At 38.8% G+C, this 15,557-nt stretch overlaps 1 long non-coding RNA gene across 1 annotated transcript; it reads right to left on the bottom strand.

The window, feature by feature from the left end:
* Window positions 1-1,120: 1,120 nt before the first annotated feature.
* On the bottom strand, window positions 1,121-10,624 carry LOC113748023 (uncharacterized). The gene is made up of 3 exons (XR_003464062.1): window positions 10,503-10,624; window positions 1,694-1,823; window positions 1,121-1,316 (listed from the first exon to the last, which is right to left on the bottom strand). It is a non-coding gene; the product is annotated as an uncharacterized LOC113748023 (long non-coding RNA).
* Window positions 10,625-15,557: the final 4,933 nt, after the last annotated feature.

Raw genomic sequence — 15,557 nt, forward strand, 5'->3', positions numbered from 1 at the left:
GTGTGTGTGCACGTGCAGCAGTAAGTCTCAGGGGAGGTCTCTGGTGGTCGCAGAGCTCCATCTTATACATGAAGGATGGTCTCCTGCTTCTACTTTTTTTACCTTTCTTTTCCACAACTCTATCTTCCCTCTTTACACTCTTCATTCCCTCTTTACCTCTCTCTTCTCCTTCCTTCTCTCCCTCTGTTTCTCTCCTGTCTGACCTTATGTTTTCACTATTTTCACATATACAACGTCCTATAATCAAGACACTACAATGTCTTCACTAAATAAATACATGTAAAAACATGTTCTTTAAACCATTATGGAAAGTAATATTTTAATATCAATTCAATAGGGTGAACAGACCGTTGATCATTCTTATATTAGACAAAATATATAAACTCCACTGACAAACTGATACATATTTAGCAGGCTTCTGTCGCGCTTTTTAAAAATCTAGATGAGCGAGTATTTTATCTCTATCTGTTCATTTCTCTCATTGAGCACAACAGAGAAATATCACAAATCATGATCTGAAAGAAAACTCATATCGTCATGAAACCCTTCATGTTCCCTATACTTCATTTCTCTTTCATTTGCTCACTGTAATATCCTGATCCAAGGTCAGAAGAATCTGTTTCTTCCTCTTTATTTGGTTGTTGTTGTTTTGTGAGCTAATGTAATGATTTTATTTATTTCACAGGATTATTTTCAGGTTTGTCTGACCCTTCTACAAGGGTAACGCCATGTTTTTGTGCAATTGGTCTGTCGGTCGTCACAGCCTGTTGCCCACATCAGAGTCCTCCATTATGGCCCTGTGTTATACTATCAATTCATGTTTACAGTTACAATTTAGTACAGTTTTATTTACTTATATTTACAGGCCCTCTTAACCTCGTTTCAGCTAGAAAATGATCACGTAATATTACCATTTTTCGGAATTTTCAAATCATTGGTTGAGAGAATATTAAAATTGTAAATGGAAAATAGACTGTACCTACTGTAATACACCTTTCTGAGGGTTGCTCTGCCATAAATCAGACTAGGAAAGCTTCTTTCCTTTTCCACGGCTGGGGCAGTTGCTGGCGAACCCACGTTTCCCTTCACCAATGACACAGCCTTCGGGAGCAATTTGGGGTTCAGTATCTTGCCCAAGGACACTTCGACATGCAGACTGGAGGAGCCACGGATTGATTAGATAGTATCCATACAGGATATTTTTAAGAAAATGTTTTTTTAATGTTTTGGACGATAGAAAAGTCAATGCACCAATTTGTGATTAGATGGCTAGTTGACACAACTGTACTGTGAAGTCCTGGTTGTAACTTGCTGACCTTAGAAAAAGAGAGAGACATTGAATAAGAAGATAGTGTGTATTATAAACACGCTTGGGCTTGTCAATAAAAGATTTTGTTCAAATGTTTGCATGTGTTTAATAAATTAGGTATAACAGCAAATTACTTAATTTTCCCTCAAACAGGCAGGTTGATCAACTAAAAAAGCTAAAAAAAAAATGTCATAATACTTCAGCAACATATTCAGAATGATTTCAGTATTCCTCTGTACCACTAAATGCTTAAAGTTCAACTTTAACATACTCATTTTATAAACAGATCATTTAAACGTATGTGTGTTCACAGCAGATGGCTATGTAATACACTGACCAAGTGATAATATTTCAGACAGTTATAGCTGACTAATGATGAGATACCTGGATGTTGATGTTGCTGATGACAGGACAGACGGTTACAGTTCAATTATGCAAAAGGGGGTTTTTCTGGTGCTGGCCTGACAACTGTCGCCTCTCACAGCTGTCTGGCTGGCTGGGTGCCTGGCTGTCTCTGATTATATAGATAGATGGAGACAGTCATGCATAGCACTTAACACTTAACATTTTCTGCATAAGCTATGTTACAATTTGGCAACAACAGAGTGATATCATCGTTTCTTTCTTAGAACAACAACAGAGCAAAAAAAAAAAAAACAATTTCAGCATCAGCACCATCTTGAATTCCCTTCATTCTCCGGCTGTGGTTTCAGAATTTATTATAGTATTTAAGCATTAACTGAGTTTACACAAAGCAACAATGGGACAGTCTGAATTCACTGAAAAATACAATATATTACTGCAATCCAACTATTGCTGCAATTTTAATTACAATATTAATCCCACTATTTCTTTATTTTATAAGTGATTTTACTTTTAGTTTACATACACAGATGTAGTTTTATTTACAATTTTTAATCAAAATAAAAAACTGAAAAAGAAAAAAGTACTTCAGTGTTGTTTTTGGCCTTCAGCTATCTCACACTTGCAAGCTGTGAGGAGGTAAATGAGACAGGTACAGGGCGTCCACACCCACACACACATAAACTCAAACATGGGGAGAAACCCTGAGGCATGTTGGTGAGCGGAGCAGGTCGGTTTGGGGGTGGAGGGTTGTCATTACTGCACCATATGGAGAATGATCAGAATCACGCATATCTCATAATCTCTTTTTACTCCACCCATCTTGCTCTTTTTATTCGTCATCTCTCTGTCTCCTCCTCAGTATTCCAACCTCCACAATGTGCGTCCAGTGGGAATCTGTCACTGACAGGAGGAAGGCTTTGACCATTTTGTTAAATAAGCCTCTTTCTGTGGTTTTTGTTGATTCTTCTTACAGCTGTTTCAAAACATATCTCTCTGGCATGCTTTTGTCGTTGTTGACAATGGTTTCAAATTAAATCTCCAAATAGCTGATATACATAAGTGTTCCTCAAAGATTAATATTAGGACCCCTGCTATTTATTCTGTCCATGAATAATATTTATTTTCCAGCTCAGCACTATAATTTATATGCTGATGATACCACCTTGTATGCCATTGGCCACACTGCAAATTAGGCTTCCTTCAGGTTATAGTCTGCTATATATATGTCTCGATAACCTCCACAGCAAAGTTGTTTAGATCTGAAATCCAAACAACAAAAAGTGAGTTAAACTATTGATGTTCCCAAATCTACTAACACTCCAAATGGAGGTTGAATTGATACAGGACAGCATTAATGATGTTCAGGAAGTTAGTTAGATTGAAAACTTTCCTATAAAACTCATGTTATTACAAATTATGATATTCAAATTGGAACCCTTGGCAGTTTCTCCTTTCTAAGATGGAAAAACATTATACAACCCACATTGTGGTCTACACTGGATTATGGAGAGATCATACTGCCATTACCTTTAAACCACTGGACACTATCTACCACATTGTAATATGATTTATTACACATAATAGCTGTTGCACACACCATTGTAAGTTATATAAAAAGGTTGTATGTTCTTCACTAATCATCACTGACTAGAAGGGATCAGCATACCCGTGTCTTCATTCATAAGGCCTTGCTATCTAACTTGTCAAAATATCTAACATACTTATTTGGTTAGAGAAAATAGCATGACAGCAGATCATAGAATAGGTTCAATCGAAAAGTTCCTCATACCAATCCTGAACTGGTCAAAACTGGTTTCCAGTACTATATACTTTACTATTGGAATGAACTGCAACACAGCTTGAAGATGGAGACAGTTAGAGACCTCTCCTGTGAGAGTCTTTAAAGTTGCTGCCTTGTGGGATTATGTGCTGCTCTTCATTTTGCACTCCACCTCAAATAAACTCCACCCATGTGCATTTGATCTGAAACAGCCGTAACAAAGAAGGTTAATAATTTCTCCATATAGTAAATCCAAGTTATATTTGATATTTTTGTCTGCAATATAGTCTTAGATTAACAGGTTTTACTGTGTTTCTGACCCATTTGGAGGGGTATTTGGATTACATTTGGACACATTCCTGCGGGTATCACAGTATCATTCGCTGCAAGCTTTTCCCATCGTCTCTTCCCCTTCTCTGTACAAAGATGACAGCCAAGTGTGTGTCTTGGTAGATTCACAGTCTCCTCCCTCCTCCTCCTCCTGTATGTCATGTTGGTGTGTAATAAACCTCCTCTCTGCGCCTCCATCTCACGCCTGCCTCTCTGTCAGTGTGTTTGTTGCTATGAATGGGATTTAGTGTCACACACAGAGAGCCAAGGCTTCTTAAAGCATGTTCTCACACTCCCCTGTCCCTCCCCAACCATACTACGTGTGTGTGTTTGTGTGTGTGTGTCAGGTAGGTTAATGTAGCCCTGTCATCAAAAGCCTTATCACTGTTGGACAGGATTCAGCGCTCCACCTCAGTGTCAACTTAACCCACACACAAGCACACACACACACACACACACTCACACACACTTAAAATACCATGACTTATTTCTTGGCACCTCATTAACGTTTCCCTGAAAGTTGAAGTCATGACAAACACCAAAAAACTTTATTTGGTTACTTGTCAGACATGTGTGTGTGTACTGTATAAGCTGAGAAATTGAGACCCCTCTCAAAAACAGGGCTAAGCTGAGAGCAGTTTAGGATCTTATGGTGGTTATATGGATATTTGTGTGAAACAAGACCATAATGTGGAGTGGAGTGGAATTCTTGATATTCTGCAGATTTAAGAAAAAAATAAATGTCCTGCTTCACCTGCACTATAAATAGCTTGTTTGGTGTTTTCCATCTTCTCTTTTTTCTGGAAGTATGTTCTGAAAGATCCTCACCACCAGAGGACCCCATTTTCTTTAAAATGTTCTCAACTGTTCTCTGATCTCCACAATGGAGTGTATTTTTTCCTCATTTTACAGTGTCATTTTTCCTACATTATTACTAGGGGCAAGTAAGCAGATGCAATGCCCCGCCGTTTTTTTTTTCTTCAAAATTCTTCATGTAAAAGAAAAGAACAAATGCAAAACCAGCAAAAAAAGTCTGGACTGGAAAACTAATTCAAAATCAAAAGGTATTTGGGGTGGTGTCATGAGACACTTAGAGAGCATCAGCTAAATGGAAGTCCATAGTCCAAAGCTACTACTACAAGTGTAAATAAGGTTTGTAAATTATGTCTATGTAATATTAAAGTGTAAATAAGGTTTGTAAATTATGTCTATGTAATATTATTATCTATATTAAAGTATCCATTATTAAAAGAAAGAAGAACATTTTAAAACAACAGGTGATTCTAAAGGTTTGAGCAGTAGTATATGTATATATATTGATAAATAAAAATTATTATACTTGTGAAGATTTACACTGAAATTTGTATTTATAATGGCTGTAAGTTAAAGCATTACATTTTTTCATTACATGTGAAATCTGCATCTTTATTTGTTTGTTTAATATATATTCCTTCTTAAAAAACAATGAGCTCAAACAAAATGATAATCAGGTAACAACTAAAGGGCATGGTGGTGCAGTGGTTAGTCGCCTCACAGCAAGAAGGATCCTGGTTCGAACCTTGGTTGTTTCTATTTCTCCGTGTGCTGGGTACTCCAGCTTCCTCCCACAGTCCAAAAAGACATGCACTTATCAGGTTAATTGGTCTAAATTGTCTGTAGGTGTGAATGTAAGTGTGAATGGTTGTTTGCCTCCATGTGTCCTGTGATGAGCTGGTGACTTGTACCCAGCCTCTCGCCCCCCAGCTGGGATAGGCTCCAGCCCCTCGTGACTCTGATGAGGATAAGGGGTTACAGAAAATAGATGGATGAAACTAAAATAAAGCAACTAAAGCACACATAGACATATACCTCTGCAGGGTTGTGTGTGGTTAGAGCCAATCCCAGCTGACATTGTACAAGAGGTACATCCTGTACAGTTCACCAGTTCAACACAGGGCTAACACATAGAGACAAACAACCATTGATGTGCAATTTACAGTCACCAATTAACCTGCAGAAAACATTACTCCAGTTTAATACAATATTTGTTCGGAGCTATTTTCAGTACAGTATATAGGATTGTAGCTTGTGTGTTAATGCAGTGTTGAATGCAGTTTGTGTCTATGACGCTGTCTTTTGAGACTGCAAGATACAAGTTTCCCCTCATTTGTATCTTTTATCCTTTGCTCTGACAGTCTTTTCTTCAACACAGCAGCTATCTGTTAACTGAAAACATGAGGATTAATGTAGCTCTTATTTGACGAACAGAAAGCACTATCTCTTTTACCCTGTGCCTACAGAGGTGTCCACTTAACAATATCCAACCTTAATGATAATAATAACATGTACCAAGGCGCATCAAAAAGAACAAAGAGTCAAGCGCCCAGAGTGTTTGGCAGCTTATCGCAGCGCTGCTACAGTCAAAGACAATTGGTATTATCTATAAAACAACTTATTACACAGACTATCAACTTAAAGAGGAGAGGAAGCAGCAGACACAGACATGTACAAACACTTTTATACACACAGAGGCAAAGACACACATGGGTTTATCTGTGAGGTCAAACCTATTATTAACCCCAGGGGTCTGAGTATTAAACTCTTCCTCCTGACGGACAAAAGATTCACCTGAACAGAATAACAATCCCACAGCTACTGAGGAGGGAGCCTGATAGCTTCTTGAAAAAGAGAGAAAGCCACATGAAAAAGATAAATAAGCTGTGGTTGCCTCCTCCTCCTTCCTCCCTCCTCCTCCACTCTGTGTACACACCCTGAGGCTCATGAGTAAAGCCTCAGTATCAGGTGAAGCCTGATTCGGAGTTAGCACCATTTCTATTGTCAGAGGCCTTTTATGTGTCATATTAGTTACAAAGAGACAAAGGTAGGATCGAACCAGCGGAAACCAGGTAGAGCTAGAGAGAGAGAGAGAGCTGAGGGTGGAAAGACTGGGAGAAGGAGAGCAGGAGAAAACGGAAGCAGTTATGTTAATATCAAGTTATTTTTCCATTGAGGTCAGTGGGACAGGAACCCCTTGTGGCACACGCACGTACAATGACAAAACACATTGCCCAAAGGGAAGTTCTTATGACACATAAAGCTGCTCTACCATCCTGAAAAGACAGTCGAAGGGAAAGCATCACATTTGGATAGTACTTAAAGAGTTATTTTACTTAATTAAAGTTCAGATTTAGAAATTAAACATGTTTTGCATTAGTGTATAAACACCTGAAAATAAGAAACATTTCATTTTCCTGACCTTAGAACAAGCAATTTAGTGGCTCCTCCAAACAGGGAGGGTGAGGCAAAGGGTATTCATTTAGTTGCATTTTGCAACCCTGTCACTAGATGTCACTAAATCCTACTACACACGAGACCTCTTAATCATATGAGTCATAATAACATTGTATTATTATTTGCTGAATTGTAGTTGCTAGATCAACATAAGCAGTCAGATGATCAGACAGATTTGAAAAACACAAACACAGCTTGGCCAAACTTGGAAGACAAAGTGAAAAATAGTGGTGCTATTATACCATATATCACTACCCAAAATGTCCATTATTAACATCCATCAAAGTTTAGACTTTTGGTTATTTAGCTAAACTTGGAAAACAAAAAAGGCCTTTTTAATCCCTCTCGATCACCTTCTGGGTCATATCATGCACCTATTTACCAACACATGCCAAAAAAACAAAACACTCTATGTCTCTGTATTCATATTTAAAAATGTAATTATTGATGTGAAGAATATTATTCATCAATGGTCAGTCTATTCAGTAGTCTAGTATACATGCCCTCAGGATATTGACATAAATACTCCAAGTTTCAAAGTCGACATACTCAATGCATCTGCGGTATAAGGTATTTGCCAGTTGGCCATTGTCTTAGGTTGATTATTGTCTTTTGGACCATGTGAAATATATTTATATATTATTATATTTTTCAATCTGTAGAGGCTTCTCTGCTGTACTGTATCTATTGTGTGTATGGAGTCACACAGATCTCCTCTAACCTTGGCTATCATAGTAATGGTCAGAATGGCACCTGCTTTTCTCAAAACAGATATACAACTGCTCCCTATCTCAAGGAGAGATGTCAGTGTCCCCATTAACAATGTCAACCTACTCTATCACAACATCCACCTACCAATCAATTTTTAGTGACAGCTAAGATTCATTAGCCAGGAGCAGAATCTTTCAGGGGGCTGGGCCTCACTGATTACTGTACAAAAACACAACTTTGAAATATGCACTGGTTTCCCCTCTGATGTCCTCTGGCTGCTCTAACTCAACTGCTGTTGTAGCTGTTGCTATTGTGCAACAGAACCAGGCTCAGCAGCCTCCCAATGATCCTGGCCGGACCAAGGCCAAAGGCAGGAGTAATATTTACATTATTACAATATTTACGTTATCGAACTAAGTCACTTCTATATATAGAAAACCGATGTACTCCATTATGAAATGCATATTCTTTCTTTTTAATAACCCATTTGTTTGTCAATTGTTTTAGGCTTTTTTTTTCAATAAACATGTATCTATAGCATCTACATCAACAGAGGAGAGGAGAGGAGAGTTCCTCCACCCAACCCCAGGGGAGTGAAATGGGAACAGGGCTGACCAGTGGAAGGAGACAAGAATAAACAATGAAGGATCTTTCTCGTCCTGAACTTCCTCTTTGCCAGAAAGGAGAGGTGAAATAAAAAAAAAATGTGTTTTGAGAAGAGCTTAGTGATATCAGTGATAGTCTGGTCTTGTTCCTGCCCCAATTTTAAGACCCTGGTGGGACCAAATCCCAGACAAACTAGGACTGGACAGTGCTTTATACAGTCACGTTGTGGAGATTTGTGTCCCACGTGGACACAGAAAGCCAGTACCCAGATTAACCATTTAATTTAGAGTTAAGGCTTTATAGAGTTTTCAGATGAAGGTTTAGATTTAGGCATTTAGCTCTAACAGTAACAGAATCAATACACATTGCTCCCAAATGACAGAAGAAAAATTCCTTCCTTCCTGTGTTGATAGTCGAGCTTTCGCTGCTCTGTCATCTCTAATTAAACTGCAGGGACACTTTCAAACAAGAATCTGAGTGGTAGACAGAAGCCTTGATAGAGTGCTGTTCTTTCACACACTCACGCACAAGCAAGGACAGATTCGACAGCTCTAACAGCTAACCTTGACGATTCCAAGATGCTGATCTTCCATCTCACTCCACAGCTTCAGTGAGCATCAAAGTAACAACGTGCATTCAGTGTATCCAGATGCTTTGATACAGACCGGGGGTGGGTGTCCTTGGCTATCTGGCATGTTTCTCTATCAGGAAGGCGGGAGCTAACATGGAGGTTCTGTTTAGTCAGTTCCATCAAGTGTTGCGACTTAAAAGCAAAAGTAAATTACCGTTGTGCATCTGTTTGTCTTAATCAAACTGTCCTCATGAGCATGAGGATGTGAAGCTGACTGAAGTTACAGTGGAGCGTAATGCATTTCTGTTCCTCTGGCTAACCCTAAGGTTGTGGATTGTAGAAGGGATCAGTGGTGAGCACTGAGATCAGTGGTGCAGCCTTCGCCCTGATTCCCTCTCAGTGGAGTTTTTTTCCTGTAGGTGTACTAGTTTTCCCTGTCAGTGAAACAACATGCAGCTCAGGTGAATTTAAGACTCTAAAATGGCGACATACTTGAATGTGGTTCTCTACCAATCCATGTTTTCCCACTTTTGGCCTAATAGCCTGGTCTTTTCACTAAACTGGAAATGATTTGTATATATATTTGATACTTCTGATAACAATAATTTTAGATCAGCTCTGGCAGGGACGTGAAGTACACATCACAAGGACCATATCATTCACTTAATGGCTTAATGGAAATTTGTGAGGTTTGAGGTTAAGGGTAGAGGAATGGACATAGATGTGGAGGGGGATGTCATCTGTTCGTCTGATCTGGAAGAATGTGCTGCTTCAGACCTCGGAGTTGGGGTGTCAGGTGTATTTCCACCTGAATTTCTTCAGGCTTCCAGACTATACCACAAGGAAATGTGGCAGAAGTATGCATATGGATTCAATGAGCAGAATGAGGTAGAGAGGAATGAGGCAGGAAAGTGAATGGATGAAGGGAAAGGGATGAAAGGAAAGGAAGAAGGGAGGGTGGGTCGGTTGATAAGACTAAGACAAACAGGACCAGGAGGGTAAGCCAGGTAAGTAGCTCGACAAGTTGTTAGAGGTGTGGTTGAGGCATGGTGCTGCTAAGTTAATTATTTATTTAATTATTGAACTTTTATTTCTACTTTAATCCATATATGGCTTCACATTTTAGAGATTTCTTTCAAAATTCTAATCTAGAATTCTAATCGTCATTTGTGTTTCATATTACAGTAGTAAAGTTGAGGGCAATAAATGGCATCCATTAATTCACTGGATGTATTGTCAAACTCCCCTATGATCCTGAACTATAGAAATGTGTATAAAACAATGGATGGATGAAAACTTTGCAGAAATCTTTGGCAAAATAATAAATCATTTTTCAGGTTAATAACAAGCGTCCTCTGGCTTTGTTAAATATAATATAAATCACTACACACTGCAAATGACAAAGTGATAGTAATAAATCTGTGCTTCTTTACTTTTGGTGCTTGTATTTCATTGTACTTAGAAACTCAGTTTCCGTTCGGTTCTCTTTTGGGTAGAGGGTTAGGGTTAGTCTCTAATTTCAGTTATGAACCAAAAAGTTTAATAATACTTGGGTTAACCGTTTGATGCTGGCTTGCTTCCTCTCTCCCGTGGTGCTCTCTGGTTTCATGGCAGGTCAGGGTGGCATGAGAATGACCTGGCAGGAAGGATCAAAGGTCACAGGGTCAGGGCTAGGCTCAGGTGCAGGGGTCCTGTTACACATAAGGAGACAGGAAAGGGGTCTTGTCACTCACTGTCAACAGATCACAGCACTGAACCATAACCTTCACCTCTCTGACAAATGTCTCATCACTGCAGACTGCACCTTCACGGACCAGAGTCAGACCAGGAAACATGAATATGGATCGATATTAGGTTACTGACCTTGAGATGATGACAGATTTTAAATCAAAATTAGGTTTTATCCAAATTTCTTGGTCAAACTGATTTTTGCAACTAATTTTTGCAGCCTAAACAAACCTAGTGATCAAGTGAAGACATTTAACATGGGTCACAACTTTGCTAGTTATATATCATGTAATTTTGTTATTATTTAGTGTTGGAGGACACTGTGACGTGTCATGATATGTTGCTATGGGGGATGTATTGGCCTATGTCATGACTTAATATTAACAACAAACACTCAAAACCTTTCTAGTATAATCCACATAGGGGGCTCTACATTATACTGTCACCTCAGAAAACCTCATGTTGTTCTTATGGATGTCAGACATTTATGCATAACCACTTTATTAGGGTCACCTGTACAAACTAATGCAGTCCAATACAACTGTTCTGCCATAAAGTCGATTTTTTTCCATGCCTATAATGTTTATAATATGTGTTTAGTGCTGTTGAATACACCACCACTAAATAAAGTAATCAACATTTCCATCAAGCAATAATAAAGTCAAAAAAATACCATAAACGTAGTAAAACCTTGTGCCTTGTAAAGCGGCAGCAGTAGTTCAGTCTGTAGGGACGTGGCTTGGTAACTGCAGAGTGACTGCTTCAAGTCCGGCATGGACCAAAGTATGGAGGGTGGACTGGTAGCTGGAGAGGTGCCAGTTCACCTTCTAAGCACTGCTGAGGTGCAGATAAACAAACATGCCAACATTATGTTTTATTTTGTTTTGTTTAATTTTATTTTATGATGTAATTTTTGTTCTGTGGTGCACTGTCTTATCATATTATGTTGTTTTTATGAGTGCTTTGTGTCATTTTAGGTCACTGATCTCTTGATGTCGTGTCTGTCACACATGACTTTGTGTCATGTCATAATATGTGATGTCATGACATGTCATTTTTGTTTATATGCCCGCTCCCACTCTTTCTAAATCTCCATAGAATATCTCAAATGTAATATCAGATTCAAATCTGCATGTGCATATAGTTCACAAGGCCACTACAAAGTCTGTCTTCTCTTAATCTCATTCTCTGTCTCCCTCTAGTGCTAACAGGCCCCTGACTACTGGATTATGACTGTGAGCAGCTTTGTTTTATTTTGCTTTGTTTTGTTTTTGTTTTATACTGCACATTTTTCAGGAAATAAATCTTGAACATAAACTTATTTCACATTTGTTAACTCATTCTCTGTAGCTTTGATTTTAATGCATATCTTAATTTGCCCCACAATGTTCATTTCTGCATCTTGTTAATCTCATATTCTTTTATGCAGCATGCTGTACTGTACATTGCTCTTTTATGTATTCTCAGAAAAACCTGAAGTTCAGGAAATCAACATAAATGACGTGAAGTTCTATTAACGAACACAAACACATATAATAATTAGACTTGTCCATTTCTTCATTTGGGATATTCAAGTAAACAAGAGACAAGGTTCTGTTGTTGGTTGTTCCAACATGTCAAAGTGTTTAACCTGAGAACAGCAAACACACACACACACACACACACACACACACACACAGATTCATCAGGCTTTGGGATCCAACAGCTTAGCATGAAAGCAAAGGTGAAACTGAATCTGTAAATTGCAGAGCAGGGAAAAGGAAAGAGAGCGAGAGAGGGCGAGAGGGATAGACACAGAGCTGTTATCAGAGCAGGGGTGTGTGTAACCTCATCCCCCTCCTAAAGTTTCCTGATCGAGTCACCTGACCGCTGCCTTGGGGTGTGATTGGCTGATTGGCTCTTGCAGCCAGGTAATGATGTAAGGTGAGTGTGTGGGAACGGGAGAGGGTGATAAACCTGTGTGTGTGCGTGTGTGTGTGTGTGTGTGTGTGTGTGTGTGTGTGTGTGTGTGTGTGTGTGTGTGTGTTTGTGTGTGTATGTATGTGTGTGTGAATGTGTGTGTGTGTGTGTGTGGGAACAGGGTAGGTTGATAACAGCTTTTCCCACTGCTGCCATATGACCCTCTCACCTGCCTACCTAACACTGGTTATCACCAAATCCTACACAGCAGGAGGTCTGTGTGTGTGTCTGCCTGCAAATGTGTGTGTGCTGATGAAGGGTTTGTGTATGTGTATGTGTGTATAATAATACTGGAGGAGAGTTTCACAACAAGAAAAATAAATATGAATCAGAGTTACTCAAAAATATAAAACATTACCTTGTTTTTCTCAAATAACATAAAGGTATGTGTCCTATGTTAATGCATTCTTCTCATTATCTAAATCTAGAACACTTTTCACACATGCAGGCAATCCCTGAAATGTTCAGGAACATTTTCTGTATAGGGTCATGTGTGAATGGGAACAAGGATCAATATTCAGGGAAAACTGTATTTCCAATTTCCCACCTCAAACATTTAAGGGAAAATTGCTGTGGGTGTGAAAGTCACCAGGTGCGTGGAGGTCTCGTCTAATATATATATATATATATATATATAGAATATATATATATATAAGAAATGCTTACCTTTTGGAGTATCTGATTTTGGATCTACGTTGATTGCTTCCAACTTTACCAAGTTGGTCTATTAAAGTCTGACATTTATACAAAGACTTATACATGTTGAAAAAAGTCAAGTTTTCCCCCTAACATAACTTCCTTCATGATTTTGTGGAACTCCAACCTTCACACACACAAACATATGCACCACCACAACAGCTTCCAGTCACCCCACCACCACCATCAGCACCATCCAACACAGTCCCACCTTGTTGCCCAAACCCTTAATTGATCTTGGCCTTTGGTTTTGTGTGTGTGTGTGTGTGTGTGGTGTGTGTGTGTGTGTGTGTGTGTGTGTGTGTGTGTGGTGTGTGTGTGTGTGTGTGTGTGTGTGTGTGTGTGTGTGCGTGTGTGTGCGTGTGTTTTCTGGACAGAGGGAGAGTGAGACAGGGAGAGAGGGAGTGACAGTCAGTGGGAATAGATTTCTGGAACTGGGAGCCCCCATGAACACCACACTACATTTAACACACACACACTCACACACACTCCTCCCCACCCCTCGGCCCCTTCATGCTGGAAGAAACTGGCTGGTTCTCAGACACCTGGTCATTACCATTGCTAATTAGGTACCATTAATCAGGTCTGTATGATGTGTGTTGTATGTGTGTGGGTGTGTGTGTGCAAGTGTGTTTTTATGCACGTGGCCATGTGTGAGAACTAGACAGAACAGAAGAAGAAGCAGTTTTTTTAAAAACAGAAAGTGAGTTCTTAACAATGCCAGTTTCAAATGTGATCAAAAAGAAAATAATATTTCCTTTTCTCTTCCTTCCTTTTTTCCCAATTTTTTATTCTTCCTTTAGGTTATTGTTGAAACCACAAGTCCTCATATTAAATGAGAAAAGTTTTGTTCCCTTAGAATAACACACAATAGACACCTTTTTTCCCCATACCGGCAGGACGACATGGTATTGAAATCCAATACCAGGATATAGTGCAATATGTGCACCTTAAGCCAATAAAATGAATGAATTTAAATATACTTTCTCTGTGTTTATTCTACATTAATTTGATCATTTTACATAAATAAATATTCATTATAAGCTTCAGTCTCAGAAAAATGCATTTAATTTATTGATATATTTATTGATAGATTAATTGCGATTAATCGCGATTAATTACAGAAATTTTTGCGATTAATTAGTTAATTTTTTTAAATCGATTGACAGCCCTAATATATATATATAATATTGCTTACCTTTTGGAGTATCTGATTTTGGATCTACGTTGATTGCTTTCAACTTTACCAAGTTGGTCATTTAAAGTCTTGACATTTATACAACAACTTATACATGTTGAAAAAAGTCAATAGTTTTCCCCCTAACATAACTTCCTTCTATGATTTTGTGGAACTCCAACCTTCACACACACAAACATATGCACCACCAACAACAGCTTCCAGTCACCCCACCACCACCATCAGCACCATCCAACACAGTTCCCATCCTTGTTGCCCAAAACCTTAATTGATCTTGGCCTTTGGTTTTGTGTGTGTGTGTGTGTGTGTGTGTGTGTGTGTGCGTGTGTTTTCTGGACAGAGGGAGAGTGAGACAGGGAGAGAGGGAGTGACAGTCAGTGGGAATAGATTTTCTGGGAACTGGGAGCCCCCATGAACACCACACTACATTTAACACACACACACTCACACACACTCCTCCCCACCCCTCGGCCCCTTCATGCTGGAAGAAACTGGCTGGTTCTCAGACACCTGGTCATTACCATTGCTAATTAGGTACCATTAATCAGGTCTGTATGAGTGTGTGTGTATGTGTGTGGGTGTGTGTGTGCAAGTGTGTTTTTATGCACGTGGCCATGTGTGAGAACTAGACAGAACAGAAGAAAGAAGCAGTTTTTTTAAAAAACAGAAAGTGAGTTCTTTAACAATGACAGTTTCAAATTGTGATCACAAAGAAAATAATATTTCCTTTTCTTCCTTCCTTCCTTTTTTCCCATATTTTTTATTCTTCCTTTAGGTTATTGTTGAAACCAACAAGTCCTCCATATTAAATGAGAAAATGTGTTTGTTCCCTTTAGAATAACACACAATAAGACACCTTTTTTTCCCCATACCGGCAGGACAACATGGTATTGAAATCCAATACCATGATATAGTGCAAACAATGACACAGCAAGAAATGTAGCTAATATTAGGATTAGCAAATATTCACTAAAGTTGTTGCTTTGCAGGTAACATGCATAAAGAACAGTCGGTTTCTGATAGTGACAGCAAT

Source organism: Larimichthys crocea, chromosome XVII (genome assembly GCF_000972845.2).
Source record: "Larimichthys crocea isolate SSNF chromosome XVII, L_crocea_2.0, whole genome shotgun sequence".
Taxonomy (NCBI): domain Eukaryota; kingdom Metazoa; phylum Chordata; class Actinopteri; family Sciaenidae; genus Larimichthys; species Larimichthys crocea.